Source organism: Danio rerio, chromosome 19 (assembly GCF_052040795.2).
Source record: "Danio rerio strain M-AB ecotype USA chromosome 19, GRCz13ab, whole genome shotgun sequence".
NCBI classification, from domain to species: domain Eukaryota; kingdom Metazoa; phylum Chordata; class Actinopteri; order Cypriniformes; family Danionidae; genus Danio; species Danio rerio.
The window spans coordinates 14586449-14611996 of record NC_141039.2 but is presented as its reverse complement, the minus strand read 5'-3'; the positions used below and the strand labels follow the sequence as shown (position 1 = coordinate 14611996).

Sequence of the window (25548 nt, the reverse complement as noted above, 5' to 3'; positions counted from 1 at the left end):
TTTTAGTAACACTTTACTTAAAGCAATGACACCAATCATTGACATGAATATGAAGGAATATTAGGGATAATATTTTTCTTGAACAAACCACAGCAGACCAAATAGAATTTTTGAATTTTGTAAAATGTCAAATAATAATGACAGAATTATTTGCAAGGAGGTTGAGATTTCTGATTTCATTGATATCTAGCTAAATTTATCATTTTCCAAGATCTCCTACTGCACCATTAGGAGATGACTGATTAAAATTGTTGTCATTCAGATTTTATAAGTAATTTCTCTAGCATGAGCAAGAGTTGGTAAGGATCCCTTTTAAGTAGTACACCCTTCATATTTCCATTTAAAATTGATAAGAACATGTGGAAAGGATGTGTCTAAGAAGAGAGAGAGAGAGAGAGAGAGAACAACAAGAATAGACTAACGAAGACATAACGTATCTTAGTAAGGAAGTAAAATAAGCTGCAGAGGGTTTGATTATTCCGTTTGAATAACAGAGTAACTTCTCTCTTCAACTTTGTGGACTAAAACATGATAAACATACGGTTGAGCTAGAGGAACCCCCTACAGTGCTGTTACGCCATCCACACACACAGGCGTTGTGGGGTGTTTGATCCCCACAATCTAGGCAAAACGTGACCCTCAAAATAAACTATTAAATCAACATAAATAAACTTAGAGGGCCAAAGAGGAAGTGAGGCAACTGCAGGAGGACAGAATAACACATCCACGTCTGAAATCTCATACTCACATTTACATTACTGTAGATGAAACCTGTGATTTTTACTGTTCTACTTGTGCCAAATATGTATTAAATACTCTCTGTCCCTCTCCAAACTCACATCAATAGCATATAATTTGTATCAGTGAATCATTTAGATTTAAAGTGCTTCTATTATGTTTTCTACACATTTTAGCTTAATATTTTACTTTTTTTTGTAATGTTGCCGTTTATGAGTAAAAAAGCACAAAGCCCATTTCAAAGAGGGTTATTCTCTTTATAAGCAATCACTCCTTGTTAAAAAAAAAAAGAAAAAAAAACTGAATGCTGGAAAGATGGTTTTCGAAAATTTGTTGCTGGTTTAATAACTAGCCTGAAGTAGCACATGACCAGCTTAAGCCAGCATACATGTCCAAATCTACCTTATATGCGAATATAAATTTATATAATCTACTGTAGGCGACACAGGGGAGCAGGCATGGCTGTCACTTCACAGCAAAAAAGTCACTGGTTCGAGCCTTGGCTGGGTCAGTTGGTGTTTCTGTGTGGAGTTTGCATGTTCTACCTGCGTTCGCGTGGGTTTCCTCCAGGTGCTCCGGTTTCCCCCACAGTCCAAAGACATGCGGTACAGGTGAATTGGGTAGGCTAAATTGTCTGTAGTGTATGAGTGTGAATGAGTGTGTATGGATGTTTCCCAGAGATGGGTTGCAGCTGGAAGGGCATCCGCTGCATAAAACATATGCTGGATAAGTTGGCGGTCCATACCGCTGTGTTGACCCCAGATTAATAAAGAGACTAAGCTGAAAAGAAAATGAATGAATGAATGAATGAATGAATGAATAATCTATTGTAGTTCCAAATTAACAATAACTTATATTTAACTAAAAAGTTGTATTCTTTGTTTTTTTTTTAATTATCTAATTTCATTCAAAACGAGACCTGTAAGAGACTCGTGTAGGTTCTTGCAGACTCGTGGACTTCTTGAAGGCGCTATTTGACTGCAGACTAACCAACACATCTCAATAAAGAAATTCTTCTGCTTGTTCTAGTCTACTGGACTGGGTTCTCTCTTCTTATTTCATTTTTACTTACCAGCATATGCTTTTTTTATTCATTTCTGAATTCCCCCAATTTTCTTTGAAGAACATTCTAGTTAAACTATCCCAAACTGAATTAACTCCTGTCAGAAAGGCACAACAATTGAGGTGAGATGTTAGTGTTTTGCTGCCTTCTCCAACAGATGACATTTTACAGTTATAATGACTGCTGCAAATGGCTTATTCCCTTTATAAAACTGAGGTTGCCACAGTGGAATGAACCACCAACTTATCCAGCATATGTTTTACACAGTGGATGCCCTTCCAGCTGCAACCCATTACTGGGAAATTCCATGCACACTCATTCACACACATACACTATGGACTATTTAGCTTACCCATTTCACCTATACCACATCTTTGGACTTGTTAGAGAAACCGGAGCACCCGGGGAAAACCCGCGTCAACTTCACACAGAAATTCCAACTGACCCAACTGAGACTCGAACCAGCAACTTTCTTGATGTAAAGCGAAAAAATGCATTAGTTAAAAGTTGATAAATTTTATATTGTTCTCACCATGAGACACATGCATAAAACTTATGAATTCACTGTATACACATATTCCTAATCCGATCTCATACACTATTAATGTACTCATGACACAAGAAACCCTGCAGCAGCTGAAATACATCATTAACCACACTTCACCATGCCGTGTTATATAAGCACCGGGCAAATCCTTATAATCCTAATATGGCAGATTTCTAGAGCCATTGCAGTTTCAGAGTCATTCTAAGCAAAATGTGAGATTATGGACCTCGTGTAAAATGAACACATTGACCTCAGGTAGGAAGGAAAAAAACACAATCTGTTTATTATGTCAAAAGTAGACAGAAAGCATTGAGATAAATGAAGAGCAAATAAAGAAACAGCGAGCTGCTTGTCAGATTTTTAAGGGTCCTAATAATCTCGTGTCTACTTTAATGTGTCTGAAATGAAATGTGTGGTTTCAAACTGTGCTCAGCTCAGAATTCACATAAAACTGTTCCAAAACTAAAGGATCCGAATTTCTACCCTTATTCACTTAATATTTCCATGCTTTTCTATTGCTAACTCAACCACATACCCACTTACTATCAATTGGCTTAGCCCCTGATTTATTAGGGGAATTTATTAGGAATGAACCACCAACTACTCTGGCATATGTTTTAGCAGTGAATGTCCTTCCAGCCACAAAGCTAAGCTGTTTGATATAAGATTCCTAATACATATTATTATAATGCTAGTATATTTTTTATACATTTCTAGATAGGAACTATTATAGTGGAGGATGTTATTTATTAGCAAGTAAGCTTGCTTGTCACCCATTTGGTTACTAGTATGTTGCTATGCAACTGTTAGTGTGTATCATCAAATTGCATATTTAATATATAGACAGAATACTATGCTCGATAGAATGTAGTTTATCAGTAGCTTCTCAAACATACATGAAGAAAAAAAAAGTTTAAATAAAACAGAGATTATAAGATATCTAAAGTGACACCACAGCTTTGCTAAATGCAGCAACTGTGTTATAAAATTACCAATGAGTGTGGAAATCATGTTATCTGTGGCTAATGGAAGTTTCCAAAATGCTTCATTTTTTTGTGGACTGCAAATCAAAAGCACAGCTTCTAACAAACAACAGAACATGGCTTTATCTCTGAGGGAATCTGCCATGTTTTTGTGTGTGTGTGTGGATCAAGCTTGGTCAGAAAATATCCCAGCATAGAAAGTAAAACCTGAAACCATCTTCAATATGTGGAATAAGCAACTTAAACAGAGAAAGACAAACTTTGTTGTTAAGTTGAGAAAGACTGAAGTACACTGAAAATCCTAATAAGTTGACTGAATTAAATTAATTGAGTAAACTCATTGCCTCAATTTAATTGAGGAATGGAGACTCCCAAAACTTGCATATTTAAGTTTTGTAGACTATACCTTAATTGTTCAGTTCACCAAACTTAGCAATAAGTTGGGTGAACTGAAGAATTTAAGTGTAGTCTATTTCAACTTACTTAATGTTTTTTTTTTTTAACTCCAAATAAGTGAATTTTTTTTTTATGCATATGAATATTTTATTTTTTAGATGGAAAATATGTTGAATTAATGAATCATGTACCCAAAATAAAGTTAAAAAACCCTCAATATCTTTCAAACTTCTCTCAAAACAAAACAAAAAAATGTCTTAGCTGTTGGATGATGGTCTTTTCTTTAAAGAGCAATGAAATGAGCAGGGTTTTTTCACACCTCTACTTTGGAAGAAGCCAGGAAAGTGGGCGTGCCCTGCTATGTTTAGGGGGGAGTGTCGTAAGAGGGGAAAAAGGGAAGGTCAGTAAAAATTTGCATAAAAATGGGAGTGTCGGTTTGAGTACACACCGATTTTCACAGAGGCAAAAATGAACAGACGCAGGGGAGAAAGACAGTGACTGTGTTTACATGGATATCAGTAATCGAATTATTTGCCAAATTGTTAAATGTTGGACCTTCTTAGCAATAAGTTGGCTCTTTCATTCAGGAATTTCATTTGTGTCCCTCACTACAAATGAGATATTTGATTCGAGGAATTGCTGTAAGAGTGTATTTTTCATGCAATGTTTGATACCACACGGCGAATGAGAGAAAAAAACCTCTCTGTAACTTAGATGCACTTAGTAGGTAGCGTCAGAAAGCCGTGTGTGTTATTCCTGTCACAAAATGCGGCGAAAATCCTACATGAAGGTAAGTTTGATTCTGGTGATTACATGTTTACACTCGGAGAGCAGCATTTACAGCAGATTTTTCAGTCCATAATATTGTTGTGATATTAACATATGGTAAACTTTATTAACTAAGAAATCATTCGACTAAGGTCCGTCTTTAAACACTGAAAGAATACTGCTGACGATACAAACTAAAACTGTGGTCACACTAAAGTTTGTGTTTGTGAAATTTTGTTGTACGGCGCTCCGAAAAGGGGCAGGATCAAACAAGATGATTAGACATTTAAAAAAGCGAGCGATTGCTCCATGTTTTAAATTTCTGTACAGAGAGGTCATGTTTTGATCCTCGATTGGTCTCACACAGTCAAGTGATGCGATCTCGCAGGTCAAAGTTCACCAAGCTTGAACTTTGCACCGCAGCAACCTGCGAAACTTGACGCGTTTCCAGTCTGACGTATGAATAGAAGTCTATGGGAGGAAAAGCCCAGTGTGACCGCAGCTTAACTTTGCCTCTATATCAGGGGTGGCCAACCCTGTTCCTGGAGAGCCGCCTTCCTGCAGATTTCAGTTGCAACCCATATCAAACACACCTGCCTGTAATTATCACGTGGTGTTCAGGTCCTAATTAATTGGTTCAGGTGTGTTTGATATGGGTAGCAACTGAAATCTGCAGGAAGGCGGCTCTCCAGGAACAGGGTTGGCCACCCCTGCTCTATATAAACAAACAAAGACCACTAGTCGCTCACTTACCAAATCTGTAGAGACAGGACATTCAACACCAACTGTAGCCGCATCTTTATTAAAAGGAGACAAGCGGCAAATCCAGATTTTACCATTTCCAGATGAGAATAGCTCTCGGGTATAAAATGTTCCTTAAATTTGTATTTCTGTCGAGCTTCACGTGTACCGTTATCCCCACGAGAGTCTAGCTGCGTGTATTCCAGCGTGCAGACTGGGCGTCTGTGCCAGAGTGAGTCTTATTACGTCTTACAGTGTGTTGCATTAATGCATGAGTAAGGCTTGGTTCAAACCAATCAGCGCGCTCTATTGCGCAACTTCATTAATATTCCTTAGTGTCACCGTGTTTACACCACAGAGACGCCACGTTGTGTTGGCAAAACAAGCGTGAAGTGTTGCTTTTATAGTTTGCTGTCATAAGTTTCATTTTCATTTTCTCTTTGTGAGAGCTCATCTGGATCACGTGTGGATTAACGGTGTACGCGACGCTCGACAAACAATAACTTACGTGTCTAAGGAGGATTATTGTTTACCTGAGAGCTGTTCTCATCTGCAAACGCTGAAATCCGGATTCGCTTGTAGTCTTCTCTTCATAAAGACACGGCTCTAGTTGCTGGTGATTGTCCTGTCTCTACAGATTTGGTAAGTGAGCGACCAGCGCTCTTTGTTTATTCAGTTTGTTCGTATCGAATTAAGTTAACTATTGCACTGAGTGCAGAAATGTTAGCACCGCATTTTGTGACAGGAATAACACACGCGGCTTTCTGACGCTACCTGCCGTGTGCATCTAAGTTTCCGGGAAATGCTGAGTTTTTATTTCTCTCATTCGCCGTGCATTATCAAACATTGCATGAAAAATACACGCTTAGAGCAGATCCTCGAATCAAATATCGCGTTTGTCGAGAGGGGCATGAATGAATTCCCTGAATGAAAGAGTCAAACTGCAGTTAAAGTCCAACATTTAATAATTTGGCAAATAATTCGACTACAGATGTCCATGTAGGTTAAGCACCATTACTTTCTCCTGTGTGTGTATTTTGACTGAAACTCGTGCGTGCCCAAATAGACACTCCCACACCCTCCCACTTTAGTTCCTCCGACACTCCCCCCTAAACAGAGCTGGACACGCCCACTTTTCTGACTTTTTCCAAAGTAGAGGTGTGAAAACACCCTGCTGAAATGAGGGGGTTTCATGGCCCTTTAATGAAGTTGCACCGCATACATAATAGAGCGCGCTGATTAGTTTGAACCAAGTCTTACTCATGAATGAATGCAGCACACTCAGAGACGTAATAAGGCACTCCCAGGTACAGACGTCCAGTCTACATGCTGGAATACACACTAAGATCTCATGGCCGTGACGCAGTTTCAAATATTCGTTTCAAACTGGAAGTACGAATTTGCTCAAAATAACACAAAAACAACCATTTTTTACTTTTTAGTGTAATATTTGTGTCCTATTAGTGTTTTTAGCAGTGTGGGACACATATACGACTTTCAACAACTCAAAAAATGTGCTTTAGTGTTTTGTGACACTAAGTTAAGCATCAAAAAAATAAACTGGTCACTTATCCCGAGTAAAAAAAAAACATTGAGTGCACTGAAATATGTTGATCTACTTTTGATTTAACGACTTGCAGATAATTGAGGAATGAAACTTGAAAATGATGGTATACAAAACATCAAATCTTATTCAAACAGCATACCAATACATTTCCAAACATTCCGTTATCTGGACAATAAGAAAATCCTTAGGCTGAGCTTAAAACGCAAGGTTTCCCAACTAGGACTTGACAATATAAAGTTTGAAGTAGCTCCAACCATGCGTTCCCTCTACCACAACTGAATCTCTTCTTTTTCTTCTTGTTGTGATTTTTTGGCGGTTATCAACCAGCTTTTTGGAGCATTACCGCCACCATCTGGATTGAAGAGTGAATCAGAAGTTAACTAACCCATGTAATTCGTATAGTGAAACAAAATGCCAAAAAACAAAAACAAACACAAAAAAGCAACAAACAACTTTTTCCAAAATCCTTTTTTTCTATTGATTACTCTTAGCCAATACGCTTTCCATCTGCATATTTTAGCTATATTACCAAAATTAACTATTCTACAAAATACTAAATTCTATTACCTTAACCCAATGTCTTTCAAAAAGTTACAAGCATATCTAAAACACACGTCACCTGTGCTCAACTTTAAGATGTTTTCTATGTTAGGTTCCACTTGTTTTTCCTGTAACTGTTTGAATAATCTATTTATTTCTGTTTGATATATTGGCAGTGCATCAATACATGTTCTAAAGTCTCCTGGTTGTTATTACATTCACAAATCCCATCTGATGTTTATTGAATCTCTTCTTCATTCACCCACTCACCTATTATACATTTCAGATGTTTGACCAGCGCCATCTAGTGCCCTGTAGTTCCAATAGAACAGCATTTTTATTTCCAGAGCCATATGTATATATATATATATATATATATATATATATATATATATATATATATATATATATATATATATATATATATATATATATATATATATATATATATATATATATATAAATATATATATATATGGGGCGATGTAGTGACGCAGTAGCTAGTGCTGTCGCCTCACAGCAAGAAGGTTGCTGTGGTTCGAGGTTCGAGTCTCAGCTGGGTCAGTTGGCGTTTCTGTGTGGAGTTTGCATGTTCTCCCTGCCTTCGCGAGGGTTTCCTCCAGGTGCTCCACAGTCCAAAGACATGTGGTACAGGTGAATGGGTAGGCCAAATTGTTCATGGTGTATGAGTGTGAATGAGTGTGTGTGGATGTTTTCCAGCGATGGGTTGCGGCTGGAAGGGCATCCGCTGTGTAAAACGTGCTGGATAAGTTGGTGGTTCATTCCGCTGTTGCGACCCCAGGATTAATAAAGGGACTAAGCCGAAAAGGAAATGAATGAATATATATATATATATATATATATATATATATATATATATATATATATATATATATATATATATATATATATATATATATATATATATATATTCTGCAATAAAAAAAAAACTACCTGTATGTACACTGTCCCTCATTCATCACATTGCTTGCATGTTTTGAATGCTAACAAGCATGATCTTTATTGTCGATCTGCTACACTATGGACATACAGTGGAACTAAATGATGTCAGAATGAAAATGTTAAAATGCAGAGAGGTTTGTGTGACATAGGTTAAGAGCTCAGCTCAGCAATGGACTGTCATCCTCATGTATGTGCAGAACAGCTTGTTGTAAATCCTGCAAGAGGCAGGGGCACATGGGTTACATGAGATTACTGGCATACTAATCGGGTTTATTCTGATATCTGTAATCAAGTCCTCTGCTCAGATGCAAAGAGACTCTTTCTTCACCTCTGCTGTCTTGAATAGTGAAAGTATGATTCTGTGCAGTCATCATGAACCATGAATCTCAGATCATTCGAACAGATCGATGCTGCTAGAAAGCCCTCTGAATGATTGATGGAGACTTGAGACTATAGCTTATAAAAAACAATAGCAATAGATTGGAATTGAAAATCTGAACTGTCTGCATGGAGCTGAACGAAAAGAGGGTTTACAGTTAAAGGCAAAATTATTAGCACTCCTGATTTTTTTTAAATGATGTAAGTGTTGTTTAACAAAGAGATTTTTCTACACATTTTAAACAAATAATTTAATAACTTATTTCTGATTGCCATTTGCCAAAGATAAAACAAATGTGTATATTATTAATAAGGGTAATACCATATTATTAGACCTTATTGATATATTTATAAATAAGACTTTCTCAAGAATGAAAATATAATAAGAAATACTGTGAAATATGTCATTGCTCTGGTAAACATCAATTGAGAAATGTCTGAAAAAGAATCACAATTTCACAGGAGGGTTAATAAATAGTTAATTTTGTTTTCAACAGCATACTGGCTCCGGATGTCATGGAATGGCATAAAAACATTCTGTCTTAGATCTGAATATTAAGATAATTTAAAAAAAGTTATTAAAAGGTGATTCATATCACAATGAAAACATTTAATAGGTCATAATTTTTTGTCATTTAATTTAATTTCTTCTAAGAACAATGTGTTATATTCATACCTATAGAACATGTAATCATAACAAATAAATATGTAGTCTTATAACGTTGTCTACATTAATTTGATGAAAAAAATCTTCTATATTATATTATATTATATTTATTATGTTATATTATATTAAGTATTATATTATATTATATTATATTATATTATATTATATTATATTATATTATATTTATTATATTTATTATGTTATATTATATTATATTATATTATATTATATTATATTATATTATATTATATTATATTATATTATATTATATTATATTTATTATATTATATTATATTATATTATATTATATTTATTATGTTATATTTATTATGTTATATTATATTATATTATATTATATTATATTATATTTTATTATGTTATATTATATTATATTAAATATTATATTATATTATATTATATTATATTATATTATATTATATTATATTATATTATATTATATTATATTATATTATATTATCAGTTCATCAAATCATTCCTTTACCCCTGAGACTTAATCAGCCTTGCCCTTTGCCTCTGAAGAATGACATATAAGCTTCTGTTAGTATGCAGACTCAAACTGAAAGATTGTTTCTGATGTTTCTATCCTCTTAAAGCCCAAGGTGTTTTTTATTTTACAGAGAAAACCTTTTTGAACATGTTCTGATAGTCAGAACATGATAGTTTTTCCCCATTTTGAACAGTTAAAAATAGTGTTTGGGGCATTTCATATGCCCCTGTTTCAAAACAGCTGCAAGATGACATTGTATGTCTGTAACAAAATATAAAACATTCAAAGTATTATAAATAGCCACTTAAGAGCTAAAAATGTGCTGTCCATATATGTGGCCACTAAAGCCCTATATTGTAGATTGCTTGTCTCTGTGTTGCTTAGACATAATCTGTGTTATAAAAAGTGCTATAGCAATAAAGTGGACTTGATATAGCACCATCGCTTATTATTGGCCTGTTTAGTGTGATGCCTGATAATTAGACATTACCTACTTACTTTTAACTCTTTGGCCTTTCTTTCTTTTTTGCTAGGTGTGTAATTTTATTAAGCTGGATGAGCCATCCAGCCACCCCTGCATGTACAGTGGTTGAAAGATGTTTTATATTTTGTGAAACTAAAGAAGATTAGATACTGCCTTCAAAGACATAACAGAACATTTTTAACATATGAAAGCCCTTTTTTCTTATGTTAAAACTCTCCATCTTTCATTACTTGAATTGTAACATTGAGTTTGTCGCATAAATGTAGACATCTGCAGCTGCCCCTCATTTAGTTGTGTAATTGGGTTTTATTTGATTTAATTGTATTATTATTTTAATTTGTTTATTTATTAGTTTTTTTTATTATTTTAGGGGTCATTTGTTATGTTTGTTAAATGTAAAAATGTTAAATAAATCATACATTAAAAAAAGAAATAAAGAGGACTTGACAATGTGAGTCTGTGTACCGTTGCATTTAGCCATACTGGAAGTAGCATTACAAAATTACATTTGTCAGTTTCAACCAAGTAGAAACTATAAATTGAGAGAAATGTATAAATTTTAAGTTAATGCAAAGCAAAATTATACTTTGATCTTAAGGTAAAAAGATTAACAAAGATTTGTTTGAATGGAATTGTTTTCTTGACCAAAATAAATACATGAGATTTAAATAAAATTTAATTGTAAAAACTGGAGCAAAATTAAGCTTGAAATTAAATGCTTGGAGTTAAATTATGTTTTAACAATTACATTAATTTTTTAAATTTGGTTCAAAGTGTAATTTTTTTTTCAGTGCATGTCCATCTGTGATAACTTATCTCATGGTCCATCAGGCTCTACCTTGGCCTTTACTTTTCTTAATGCCACCTTAAATTACTTTTCTTAAATTCCACCACAGCTCCTCTTTCATCAGTTCTGCCATGGGTCACCTTTCCTTTGGGTCACTCTGCTTGCTTGTTTGGAAGATGTTTCTCAAGGTTTTTCCCAATATCAACTGCTTAATGGTTTCACCAGCTGGGCTTGCAGGTTTGCTCTGTACCATTGACTTCCATATATTTTTCCATAAAAATTTCCATAAATCAATTTTTTTATTGATATAGTTTGTTCTAGACATGCTGTTTCATTGAGTGTAAAACTGATTTATTTTATTAAACCATCTTGTTGAATCAATCTATATTTTTTATTATTTTTGCCAGTAAAAAAATGTTTCTATTAATGGCAGCATATACTCTTATACACACTTAACATATACACTTCAAAAGTATAGGACAAAAAAACGTGACAATTTTTTTTTCATGTTACTTTAACTTATTTTATTAAATAATAATACTAGTAATAATAATAATAATAATAATAATAATAATAATAATAATAATAATAATAATAATAATTATTATTATTATTATTATTATTATTATTATTATTATTATTATTATTATTATTAATATAAAAACTATTTTAAAGGTTTGACATTTTGATTGATGTAAGCTGAGATGACTAGATAAGTAAACTAAACAACTGTATGCAGCAAATAAAAAATAAAAAATCTTTTTACTTCATACATTATTATTTTTTAAGAGATTTAATTCCTATTTAAATAAGAATGCAAAGACTGCATGTGGCCTGAAACAACAGAATATTAAAATGGCCTTTATATGAAAGTGTAAAATATGTAGTATTTGAAAGTTTAAAACACCTAAATACTTCAAATAACAAAAGCGTAAAAATATACTTGACATTTCTTTGCTATTTAAATATGTATTACTTGTATTTTGTTATTGAAAGTAATTTAGTTTAAAAGTAACATATTTTGATGTCTATAATTATGTAAAATATCAGAATTTATGCAAAAATTAAAACAGTTTCACTTCACGGTCAAAGTTTCCCTCTGGATAAAGGATGTTTAAAGGTTTTCATGTTTATTTAATGGCATTCTGATGCTTGAGGCTCAACATGTGATATGGCACAACAGTACATTATGCAGCTAAAAGGTCTAACCTCCAGTGCAACCCTCTGATTTACAGATGTTATGCTAGGACTCTGCTTATGAAACAAATATGTTGAAATGTGTCTGTGTGTTTTTTAAATAAAGCCTTTATTTATATAACTTACTGTAATTTCACTGTGTGAGCTAAAATCTGATTTTAGTGCAGTGTTAACATCTTTACTAAATAAAGACTTTGTTTTAGTCTAACTGATATAATGATGGAAAAAACATTTGCAAGAAAAAGTTTAAATGTAAGTTTAAAATAAAAATTCACTTGACGAAACTGAAATAAATCTGCTAATTAAAAATTAGCCAATAACTCTTTTCCCTGGTTTACATGCAAACCAGTAGCTCAACAAAGTAAATCACATTTAAAGACTTCATACATAAATTATTTTAAAGTAATCAAAATGTAATTATTTGCATAACTCTAGTTGTTATTTTGGCTGTCATATGAAAAACTAAAAAACAAATAGTTTTGTCATAGTGAATCTCTTGATAAATATACTGTAAAATCATCTCAAGAAGCTGTAGTTTGACTTTTGCTTTTGCTGCACAGTGATTTTATATATTTTTTTTAATTCTTGGGATCTTATTCAGTTACTTAAAAAATAAGGTCTATGCATTTACATGACTACATACAGTTGAAGTCAGAATTATTAGCCCCCCTGAATTTTTTCCTCAATGTCTGTTTAGTGGAAAGAAGATTTTTACACACATTTCTAAGCTTAATAGTTTTAATAACTTATTTCTAATAACTGATTTATTTTATCTTTGCCATGATGACATAGATAATATTTGACTAGATATTTTTCAAGACACTTCTATACAGCTTAAAGTGACATTTAAAGGCTTAACTAGGTTAATTAGGTTAACTAGGCAGGTTAGGGTAATTAGGCAAGTTATTGTTTAACGATGGTTTGTTCCCTAAAATGTCCCTAAAATGTTTTCTTTTTAAATTAAAAACTTAATGTATTCTAGCTGAAATAAAAAAAAAAGACTTTCACTAGAAGAAAAAATATTATCAGACATGCTGTGAAAATTTCCTTGCTCTGTTAAACATTAATTAGGAAATAATTAAAAAAGAAAAGAAATTGAAAGGGGGGCTAATAATTCTGACTTCAACTGTATATTAAAGGCTTACTAAGCATATTATCACAATCACCAGCGATTATTTCATACAGATCCCTGGAGGACTACAATCCCGTCTCCAAATGAACCACGAATACCTACAGGCACCACCACACACAGTACAAGTACTGATTATAAAGACTATATATATAGAGCACACTCACACACACTTTGCTGAGTCTTGTTTGGTCAACACCCTGTAACATTACAAACACATTTCTCTGTGCTTTGACCCTTGCGTTGTTTAATCCTTTACCCTGTCTGGTGCCTGTATCGACCATCTGCCTGTTACTTGACAAGGCCTTTAGATTTCTTGTTTGCAGCTTAAAATACAGCTTAAAGTGACATTTAAAGGCTTAAATTTAGATTAAAGTGGGGGTAATTAGACAAGTCATTAATGATGGTTTGTTCTGTAGACACTCAAAAAATATTGCTGAAGAGGGCTATTAATATTGACCTTAAAATAGGTTTAAAACTATTAAAAACTATATATATATATATAATCAAAAGTAACTAGTAACTATTTGTACTTTTTTTTTACTCTTTCTCAAGTAACCTTTAAGATTGTTACAAGTACTTTTACTTGAGTATAGATTTTGGATGCTCTACCCACCTCTGCACGTGGACCCTCAATTTCGTTGTCCAGTGCCCACATGTTACACATATAAGAACAGGCATGTAAAATACTCACTGTTTGTACAACATAGAGGGACATATGTTGTTTTTGTTGTTGTTTTTTGTCAAAATGGTAACTACGCTGTTTAAACAAACAGCATCAGTTTATAGGAGTTTGTACATACATGCATGTGACAGGAAGCTTGTGCTGTGAGATGGATTAAAAGTAATAATATTGTAAATAATTTTGTAATCGTTTAGTTTGTTATGGTTCACTTTTTAAAACTTTTCCATTCTGTTGCAAACCTAGTACCTGGTGATTTTTTTTTGTTTTGTTTTGTTTTGTTTTTTTACTTATTTGTTTAAATGCAAACCAAGCTGAGTAAAACCGAATCAACACCAAGGCGAACTGCACCATAACATACCATGCAGTAAAAAGTGGCTTAAGAACCATGGCTTTAATCGTCTATAGAAGAAAAAACCTCACCTAAATGTTGGATGGTCTGGTTATTTGCATATGATTTATAAACAGTGCCTCTAGAAACCCCATTCTTGAATATAAAGTTCATGACATTTGCCGCTTCACCTCAGTTCAGTTATATCCTCTGCATACATAACCTTTAAGCTCAGTAAATAATACAAATGTGCAGCGGCTAATGACAAAAATAATGGGTCATTATATATGCTGAAGGTGACAGGGTATTATTTTTTATTATGAAAACATGTCTGGCTAATATTTCACCCTAAAAATGACAAGCAGGCATGTTTGCCCTACAAATCTTTGGAATTCACAGCTACAAATGATCTTTAATTGTCAGGAAATTAACGTCACATGTTAAGCAAAACATAATTAATTTAATGTTGTTACATGCTTAAATGGGAAAACGTTCCTCCCGTTTGTCTGATAATATTCAGGTTCGCATTCTGCATTATTGTAATATTTTATTCATCTTTTTCACCCCAAGTCCAAGTACACTCATCATAAGATGATTCACTGAGGATTGTCAACAGAGCTGTGGGACTTTAAAGATTATAAAAGCCACATTCACCTGAAGCTGCGTCAAATACTTTGTCCTTGATTTTCCCACCACACTCTCCTGTCTGAGTCAGATTTGCATAGATTTGAAGATGGTATGTTCAGAACACCTTTCAAGAATTAATCTCATGGGTATAGACTGCCGCAGTCTTTCAGGAGCTAAAATCTAATTTATTTTCTCTCTTCATAAAAGTCCCTTAAGACTGACAAAGTGAGACCTGTGAGTTCTGGGGTGATACAAGCATAATAAAAGCCACAGGTCATCTGGATCTGACCTTCATATTAAAGGGATAGTTCACCCAAAATTCTGCCATCATTTATTATTCTTTTACCTTGTTCCAAGTCAGTTTCAGGCTTTTTTTCTGTTGAACATTCTGTTGAACTAAATACTTACATGATTCCAGCATTTTTCAAAATATCTTCTATTGTGTTCAACAGAACAAAAAGTCTTGTCAAGGGTGTGTAAATGATGGCACACTATTTTACTACACTACCGATGAACCTGAAAAGACACAAATAATGAGGTTGATGATACCATCTCACAGTAAATGTATGCTGCTTTCATATATTTTTTTAGAAATGTCCTTCCTTCAAAGTCATGATAATCAACTTGTTGCACCCAAGTGCTTTTTTTGTCTGAAGAGAAAAAATGTCTTTGAAGATGCCTTTGCAATGCATAGTCAGCCTGCTGTAAATGGGGTTTATGCATACAGATTTGTAATTTTTTAGTTAGCCAGCCCAAGCGCTTTCAGCAAACTGCCGGTCCATTACAATATCACCACCTTTAAGATCTGATTTCTTTAAAATTCAGTAATCTTCACTGAAATATGTTATAAAGTTACCCACTTTATATCAAATAGACCACACAAGAAGCACTGCATTAAATTCAATTTGTGCACCGTCTTTAAAATATGGACATTTTTTTTACCCTAATATTTTCAATAGAGTTTCTGTGCTAGCCTGCTGCTACTTACGCTTTACACTGTATTTGAACTTGTTTTATGCTTGAACAACTAAATAAATGCTTAACTGATTGTGTTTTAATTACATTACAACATAGGAACATCATTAAATTGTCAATAGTCACATAAACCTTTCACTGGAAATTTATCATTGGCTGACAGACACCATCTGTGCATATACCCCATTCTGGAATGTCAGTCAAATACATGCTCCTTCTATTTATTATTAAATAAAATATTTTTCAAATGATACAGTCTATGCACTCTAAAAAAAGCTGTGTTATTTCAACCCAAATTTGGGTAAAACATCCAATTAATCCTATGACTGGATTAATTATTTTCTTTCTATTTTTAACCCAAGAGTTAAGTTTGTTTATGATGCTGTATGTTCATAGGTACTGTATGTAAAATAAAAGTTGGAAAACTAAAGGTGAGAGTTAAGGATGTGTATATACACTGTAAAAATGATTCGTAGATTAGTAGTTTTTCATATTTTGTGATTCGTGTTTTATTTTCCCTATTTATTTATGCTTTTGAATTACCTTGATCTTATTCCAAAAACTTTTAAAAGTAAAGAGTGAAAAGTAAAAAAGTAAAAAATTATTACTAGTTTTATTAGCTTAAAGTAATAAATTGTTTAAGTTGGTGTTGTATATTATGTAACAAAACTCTTGTAATATATTGTCAGTGCATTTTGTTTTATTTTACAGACGTATTTTTCTCTATATAAATAAATAATTTTCTCTAAATATATACATTGTTATTTCAAACTATTAAAATGCCAATAAAAGTCACTTTGTTAAATTGTAAAGAGAATTTTTAACATCAAAAAGTTGACAGAGCAGATATCAAGGTCCCATAATGCAAGTCACAGGTCGTTTTGTTAGGTACACCTTACTAGTACCAGGTTGGACCCATTTTTGCCTTCAGAACTGCCTTAATCCTTCGTGGCATAGATTCAACAAGGTGCTAAAAATATTCCTCAGAGATTTTTGTCCATATTGACAAGATAGCATCAAGCAGTTGCTGCAGATTTATCGGCTGCACATGAATCCATTATCCCGTTCCACCACACCCCAAAGGTGCTCTGTTGGATTGAGATCTGGTGACTGTGGAGGCATTTCTGTTTAACGGATAAACAAATTCCTTAACACATTTTTAAACATAATAGTTTTAATAACTATTTTCTAATAACTGATTTATTTAATCTTCGTCATGATGACAGTAAATAATATTTGACTGGATATTTTTCAAGACACTTCTATACAGCCAGCCTGATCTCACGAGAAAACGTAAGTATTTTACGTTTTGCCAGTTTAGTGGCTAATTCGTACGAATTCTTACGAGTTCAGTCGTACGAAATGGTACGATTTTAAAAAGGAGGCGTGGCACCTGACCCCACCCCTAACCCCAACCGTCATTGGGGGAAAAGCAAATCGTACTAAATTATACGAATTAGATTGTACGAATTCATACGAATTAGCCACTAAATGAAAAAGTTACGAATTGCCGTGAGATTGTGTTGATACAGCTTAAGGTGACATTTAAATGCTTAACAAGGTTAAATAGGTTAACTACACAGGTTAGGGTAAAAGGGCAAATTATTGTATAACTATGATTTGTTCTGTAGACAATCGAGAAAAAAAAAAGCTTAAAGAGGTTAATAATTTTGTTCTTAAAATGGCTTTTAAAAAATTTAAAACTGCTTTTATTCTAGCCGAAATAAACCAAATAAGATTTTCTCGAGAAGAGAAAAATATTATGAAAATTTTCTTTGCTCTGTTCAACATCATTTAATAATAATAATCATTTAATAATAATAGTCAAGGCTAATAATTCTGACTTCCACTTTATTTGGCTTTTATTTTTATCTGTATATTGTGTGGTAACCATTTTATAACTCCATTCAGCCATGAATTAGTGACAATACAGAACAGCCTCTTATTTTTTAGAGTTAATGTTTCTACGATTTATGTATATAATTTTAACAAGTCAGAATCTCATAATTACCATAATTACAAGAATTCAGCTATTATCTCTGTATTTTTCAGTAGTAAATGCAACTTCACAAGGGGTTCTTGGCTAATGTTCTACTGGGAAATTCAAATTTCTGATTGCATATATTTGATACATGCCTATGATTATAGTTATAGATGTACAGTAAAAAAAAAATTTTTTTTCAGTGAGCAGTCGATTGTTCACGGACCTGCTCTGAACGTTCTAATTTGATGAACGGCTTACTTGTAATGGCCCATAAATACAGCCTGTAATGTGCAAAATTGTCTAGGATTCCTCTGCAGATTACAAATTAAGATGTGGTATCTAAACAAATTAAGCTATGGGATCCACCCTCAAAATGTTTACATGTTGACTGACTTAAACAGAGCTAGCTTGATTGGTTCAGCTATGTTTAGTAAATAAAGTGTTGACAGCTAAAATGAAACTCAAAATACTTTCAGAACAAAATGTTCTGCTTTTTGTCTTGCTGTCTTGTGACATCTTCTTTCAATAGTTTGTTCCCATCCAACCTGATTTCATGAGAAAGCATAACTAGTATAAAAGATTTCAGAACATACAAATACAGTTGGCAAACTTGATGTGCCCTTTTTTATTTTTATTTTTTTATTTTTCAAATATTTTCCAAGAGATGTTTTATCAAAGACATTTTCACAGTATTTCTTGTAATATTTTTTTATTTCTGGAAAAAAGATATATATATATATATATATATATATATATATATATATATATATATATATATATATATATATATATATATATATATATATATATATATGCCACTATGTACTTTTTTTTTAGATCTGCTGTTCTCATTTAAATCCACCTGAGGCTGCTGTTGACTGACTGACTAAGTGACTGACTGACTGACTGACTGACTGACCAATCCCCCCACCAACCCCCTTCCATAGCCCCAACCGATAGTGTTTTCAAAAGCAAAGATTAAACCTCCCACTACCTTCCCTAAACCCAACTGACAAAGTTTTCAAAAACAATCCTAAATAAGAAAAGCTAAAGCCCTCATGGCTGCCTATTTTTTACCACATTTTTTTTAGATCTTACCATGTTCTCACCTTGTTATGTACTTGTTTATTTTATTTTACCTGCTTTTTGGAACCTTTCTTCACCAGACAAGAACCCTGTTGTCATGGTAATCTCCACTCTGTGTTTCAAATCTGACAACATAAGTGGCAAACCACTGGGCACGTCGGTAACAGTGTTAAAGACGTCCACATGAAGGTAATGCCTAGTTCACACTAGAGGATTTTAAGCCTGATTTGAGCCCGATTTGGAAGTTAACAAGCTCGCCGACAGATCGGGCTGTGATCGGGAAGAAATCTGCGGGTGCTCGGCGCTCGCCGCTCTTTATGTGTGAACTACTGAGCAACACATCAACGAGGCTCGCTGACGCGTCGCCGACACCTCGCAGACGGAAATCCAACATTCAGCATGCTGAATATTCCAGAGCAGTCGGCCGACTCAACCCCACGTGCACTGTCAGAAAAAAGGGTACGGTTGGGGTACATTTGTGAACACTTGGGGTACAAATGGTGAAGTTGTACCCTCAATGGTTCAAAGTAGCACCCTAAGATACTTATATGTACCATTTAAGGGTAAAAATGGTACAAATATGTTCCCAACTGTCAAAGGGTCCATGTTTGTGCCATTTAAGGCCCAAAGAAAGGTACAATCACTTTTGTGAAAAAGGAGCAAGTCAACGTGTATGAAATGGTCCTTCATTTATGTTACGAGTTGTTGGTTATTTGGAAGAAATGCACAAAAAAACTGTACATTATAAATTAAATTATTTAATTATATAAACATGGCCTTATAAATATTATAAATTAATATTTTTGATTTAAGAAAATGTTAACATAAATCCCCCTAAATGTAAAGTGAAATGGCTTATTATACACAGACCTTTCTTTGATTATCAGATTTAATAAACTACTAGAATGGACATACAAGTATAAAGTAGATATATACAATAGGAATTAAAGGTAACCAGCTTGGTAAACAAAGACAGAGTACAACATTGTAGCATTAATAAATTAATTAATTAATTAATAAAACAATTATAAAACGTAACAGAATAATACTGCCAAAATAAGACAGCTGAGAACAAATAATAGATTTAAAAGACCAAAAGCTGGCCGTTAGATATACACAAAATGTATTAAATATAATGTTTTAACTACAAGGGGAGATTGAATCCAGCGGCAGATCCGAGATTGACTGGCCGAAGTAAAAGCTGCTGTCGGCGGGGGAGAGAATCATAAAGCTCCCGCTGACAGAGTCCGCTTTCACTGAAGCACATTGTCAAAGAAGCGCTGTATTTTTAAATAAACTGCCGATTCGAGTTTAAAATAACTACATTCTCGCCTGAAATACTCTTAAAACTACATTTTGTGACACATTAGATGATATTTTTTTAAACTTGCGGGTCTGCAAAGCGGGGATTGTCCATTGACTTTCGCTTAGCATTAGCAGGCAGCCAGCAGATTTGAATTCGTGTTGTCCAATAGGATTTTGCCCGCGCCGTGCATTCATAATGCCAGCTGATTACGTGCGACGGTTAATCTCCAGCTGTTGCACTGTTCTGACGCTCTTCTCGCCGCCGATGGAGGATGGACCTGAAGGACTCAAAGAAGCTGGAATACGTTCGTGAAGACGAAGCACAGACATTTGCAGGTACGTTTAATGTTAAATAACTTATTGTAAATATCCGTTGGGTCATATTCAATTCATAATTGACGTTACTTTGCCTTGTGTATGTAACTTCGTTATGATTACCGTCGAGTTACCTGCCGCGTGAGGGGACCCTTTTGTAATTTAAGGTTGACCAGAAATGAAAATATGATTTTTCACATAACCTGGCCATGAGACAGAGCTCGAGACGCTGAAAAAAACAGCGGTGAAACGTCCAGAGAAACAGTTCAAACACGTTTCGTTTTGTTTGGATAATGTTGTTAAGCCTTTATTGCATACGTTATTTATAAATTCAGAATTTTCTCAGTGTTGGAAAGCTAACGTTCATGCTAACGTTCATGTTTACTCAGGACAGGAGTGAAGTGAATGCCTGTCCCCTTTATGTCTGAAACAATATAACTTTAGTTTATGCATATCTCGAACCACGTTCATTTATAGCAGTTGTATTTTGTAACGTATTTAAATAACGTTATAAACGCATGTTCAAGAGAGTCCTAATCATCTGTCGTGTCAGATCGAGGGGCAGGTCTTTATCAAACCTTTGAGTTGCTAATTTAAAGCTTTTTTTTTTTTTTGCTGTTAACCTGAAGTTCACACCGATCATGATTTTTTTTATTTCAGAAAATGAAGTGGACGAGGAAGCAGTAGAGTGTAATAACGTAAGTATTTAGTATTTTGTCTTTCATCTGTTTGTTAATAATTATATATATATATATATATATATATATATATATATATATATATATATATATATGTATATGTATATATATATGTATGTGTGTGTGTGTGTGTGTATATACATTTTCCCTAGGAATTCATTGTGCAGTCTTAAATTTAATCTCCCTTTTTCTATGAACTGTAAAGTGAAGTGTTAAAGTTAAATTTGAATTTTTATGATTGCCATTATTTTTGACTTATATTTGAACCAATAGGTGATTCCTGCAATTGGTGAGGATGCATCATCATTTGAGGGTAATGCGAATGTCCTGCGTATCCAGTGAAATAAGGTGTGTGACCCTTTATTAAAAACACCCTTGTCAGTGAGATCACACATTTTAAATCAGTTCTCAGTTTAAATTAAATGTTTAATGTCAGTATAAGCCAAAGTGTAGGATCAAATGACTATTATAAATGTTATGACTATTGTAAAAATATTTTAATTTTCAAGCTTTGTGTTGAACACATATGTGCATTCAAGCTTACAACTATTTGTACAGTGACAACTAAAAGGAAATGGCAACAAAGAATATTAGATATAGTTTTTATTTAAAGTGAATCACTAATTTCCTTTTTGTTTATTATAGTCATGGTGAACCTGACTGAATGCATTCATCAACCATCTCCAACCAAGTCAGAGCTTCAAGGACAGCTTGTGCTAAAGGTACCTGAGCTTGATTAAGAAAAAAAGCATCTCCACTGGCCAAAGTCTACAAAAAAGCAGGAGAATAGAAGTTTGCAGATGATCTAACAGGTATTAACATAAAACTTACATAATAATAATTTTGCAGATCAAACCTTTATTTCTTGGATGGGATCATTAAGTGCCTTTTCAAGCTGCATTTAGAAAGTTCAAACTCATAGGCCTTATATACAAACCCTTTATATAGAGAACATGTCTCAATTTTTTTCTTTAAAAAATGTAATTCATAAAAATACATTAAATATCTTTTATTCAGCATTTGCTAAACGTTCCAATATTTTTTTTCTTTATTTTAAAAACGGGTCCTTTTATATTATAAAATTATTTAAGAGTACTTTGTTAATTTTTTGTCTTTATTTTATTTTAAGGTGGTGCAGTGGGTAGCACAATCGCCTCACATCAAGAAGGTTGCTGGTTCGTGACTCGGCTGGGTCAGTTGGCATTTCTGTGTGGAGTTTGCATGTTCTCCCCATGTTGACGTGGGTTTCCTCCAGGTGCTCCGGTTTCCTCCACAAGTCCAAGTCCAACAAGTCCAAAGACGTGCTACAGGTGAATTGGGTAAGCTAAATTGGCCATATGCATGTGTGTGAATAAGTGTGTATGGGTGTTTTCCAGTCATGGGTTGCAGCTAGAAGGGCATCCGCTGCGTAAAACGCGTGCTAGATAGGTTGGCGGTTCATTCCGCTGTGGCGACCCCAGATTAATAAAGGGACTAAGCCGAAAATAAAATAAATAAATGGATGATTTTATTTTACAATAGATTCAGACTTTCGTGCTGCTCTAATTCTGCTCCCCCATATCTTTAAAGAGAAAGTTGATTGCTTACAGTAATTACACTGGAAGAGGTTTGGGTACTGTTGGTTAAACACTTTGTAATACTCTGATAGATGTTATGCAGTTCTGACAGATTTTACATTGTTTATTGATGTCTTTTTTCTTTTTCTTTTCACAGTGGGATGATGATGATGCTCCCTACCCACCTCTACAGATGGTTGAAAATCCTTTGCAAAGTGTTGGAGAATAGGAGTTAAAAGGCATTATTACATCCTTCCCCGTTTACTGTGTTTTCAACTTGGCTTATCCACGCTACATAAAGAATGCAAAGGATGAACATCAGCAACTCCCCGAGATGGAGCAACAATTTAAATTTGAACATCAGCAACGGTGTGAAGATGGAGATCCAAAATTACAAGAAAAACAACTCAGTGCAGCTGTCCGAGAGAACTGGTATTACTGGGTCTGCATCAAACAGCAATGCTTGGATCTTTGCATTTACTTTTTTGCATGCGTTTCGAGTCTGCATCAGTATTTTAAGACTAGCAGCTATAGACATTTCAATAACATTGCCCAAATCAACTGAGAAGCACAAGATGACACAATGCTAAGAATTTTTTCTGCCCAACATCCTTGATGAGATTGACGCATTCAGGTGTTCAAATTGAACTCTTTTTGTGTGCATGTGAGACTGCTAATGGAGAAGAAATGACTCTTTCCTAATGAAATACATTTTAAATGTCAATACTGCACTGGTTTCTGTGTGGCAAGTTTATAATACTGCTGTTGTATGATTCATAGTTCCATGCAAATACACTAGGAGTTGACTTTGAATGGGGTGTTATAAACCAAGACAGATGGACTTTCAGGCTCTTTAAACATACTCTGCTGATAAACTGTTTAAGAATGTTTAGAAATTTTAAATCAAATGTGTAATACTGTTTGATCAAAAGTGTTTTTGAGATCTAAAATGATTAAGGGTATACAGTAAGTTTCAATTTACTGTATGGAAATAGATTGCTTTGAGATTCTTGATGCTTTTAGAAAAATGTAGAATGCAGTGCACTAACAAAAATATACTTCATGAGGTCTAGTGCTGTTTTAGAAAGATTACTTTGTTACATTGGTAAAAATGCTCAGTGAAATGGGATGTACTGGTGTTAAAAAAAATAACATTAAGCTTTTTTGCTGTTTCATAAAATGTTTTAATGTTTAAGCAGCAATTTTTTTAAGTTTATGCATCTGGTATGACATTGTGATAGTTTAAAACTTTCATCCTCTAAAAAGGTGACAATGTAATTTTTTTTGAATCTTTCAATGAGTGTTTGTGATAAAAGGTTACAAGTATAAAAGTACAATTATCGTGCAGTTTGTACTCATGGAAAAATATTGCTTTTTATTATTTTAAAATGATGTAATGTTTAAACATTCATCCTGTAAAAATGTTGATATTTAATATGTTTAATAAATGTGATAAATGAAATTTAATGTGTATGGAGTACAAATCTGAAATGAAAGGGTACAAAATTCATCCCTATGGAGGAGAAATTGTACCTTTTTTAAAGGTACATTTTTGCACCAGAGCCCAAGTAAGGTACAATTAGTCAGCAGAGGTACATATTTTACCCATTAAGGTACATACTGCTAGGGTACAAATATGTACCCATGTGAAAGGGTACAACAGGTGTACCCTTGAGGGTACTGCCCCAGTGACAAGCCATTGTACCCCTAAAGGTACAAATTTTGCACATTTTTTCTGACAGTGTGTGGTCAGATGTAGTGACGAGCTACAGCCAATGAGAGAGCAGATCAGCATGAGCTGAATGCCTGTGTGTTCAGGAGCTCAGCAGAAACATCTGTGATTGGTCAGAATGGGCATCGGTGCACTCGCTTCATTTTGCGTTAGTACAGACATGAGAGGAGGCTATATTAACAGTGGAACTAGAATTCTGTAACTATTAGAATTACCATACTGCTCATTCTGACCATTCTCATATGAAACGCCATATTGTCACAACATATTTACATTCAAAGCTATTATTGAGATATTAAAATTAAGCTTTGAATGTCTGGCATCATATTTAATGACACCATTACCCTAAAAATATAATATTTTTTTGGTAATACAGCCTATAAATATGTAGTTAAGATACTAAAACACTTAAAGGTCTTGGCTTTCATTTTCACTTTCAAACAGGAGCTATTACACAGCACAGAATATGCTGTTTTGAAAGATATCTGAAGTAAATTGATGTTTTTGCCATCAGAAAGTTTTGTTTATGTTAGCAGGAAGTTGCCAGGCAAGAAAATGCACACATATTTAAAGTCACAGCGAAAAGTATCAGACATGCATGCAGTCATTTTGACCAATATGGTAATTTAAGGCAGAAATGCTCAGTTCTTTACTGTTTTGTAATAAAAAAAAATAACAATGTCAGAAAGAAATATACTGATAGTTAGAAAAGGGCAGGGTGTTATAAATATGTTAGTTTTATTTCAAAGAGTTATAAAATTACAAAAATTAAAAACTCTCTGTGTATCTATCCACTGGAAC

General features: G+C 33.7%; 1 long non-coding RNA gene across 1 annotated transcript in view; it reads left to right on the top strand.

Moving 5' to 3' along the window:
- LOC101885092 (uncharacterized) overlaps positions 1 to 24477 on the top strand; it is a 48321-nt gene extending 23844 nt beyond the window's left edge. The window contains exons 2-7 of the long non-coding RNA XR_015516602.1: positions 20203 to 20782; positions 21422 to 21459; positions 21733 to 21807; positions 22105 to 22271; positions 22589 to 22778; positions 23173 to 24477. This is a non-coding gene — a long non-coding RNA (uncharacterized LOC101885092). The remainder of the gene's footprint in view (positions 1 to 20202; positions 20783 to 21421; positions 21460 to 21732; positions 21808 to 22104; positions 22272 to 22588; positions 22779 to 23172) is intronic.
- Positions 24478 to 25548: the final 1071 nt, after the last annotated feature.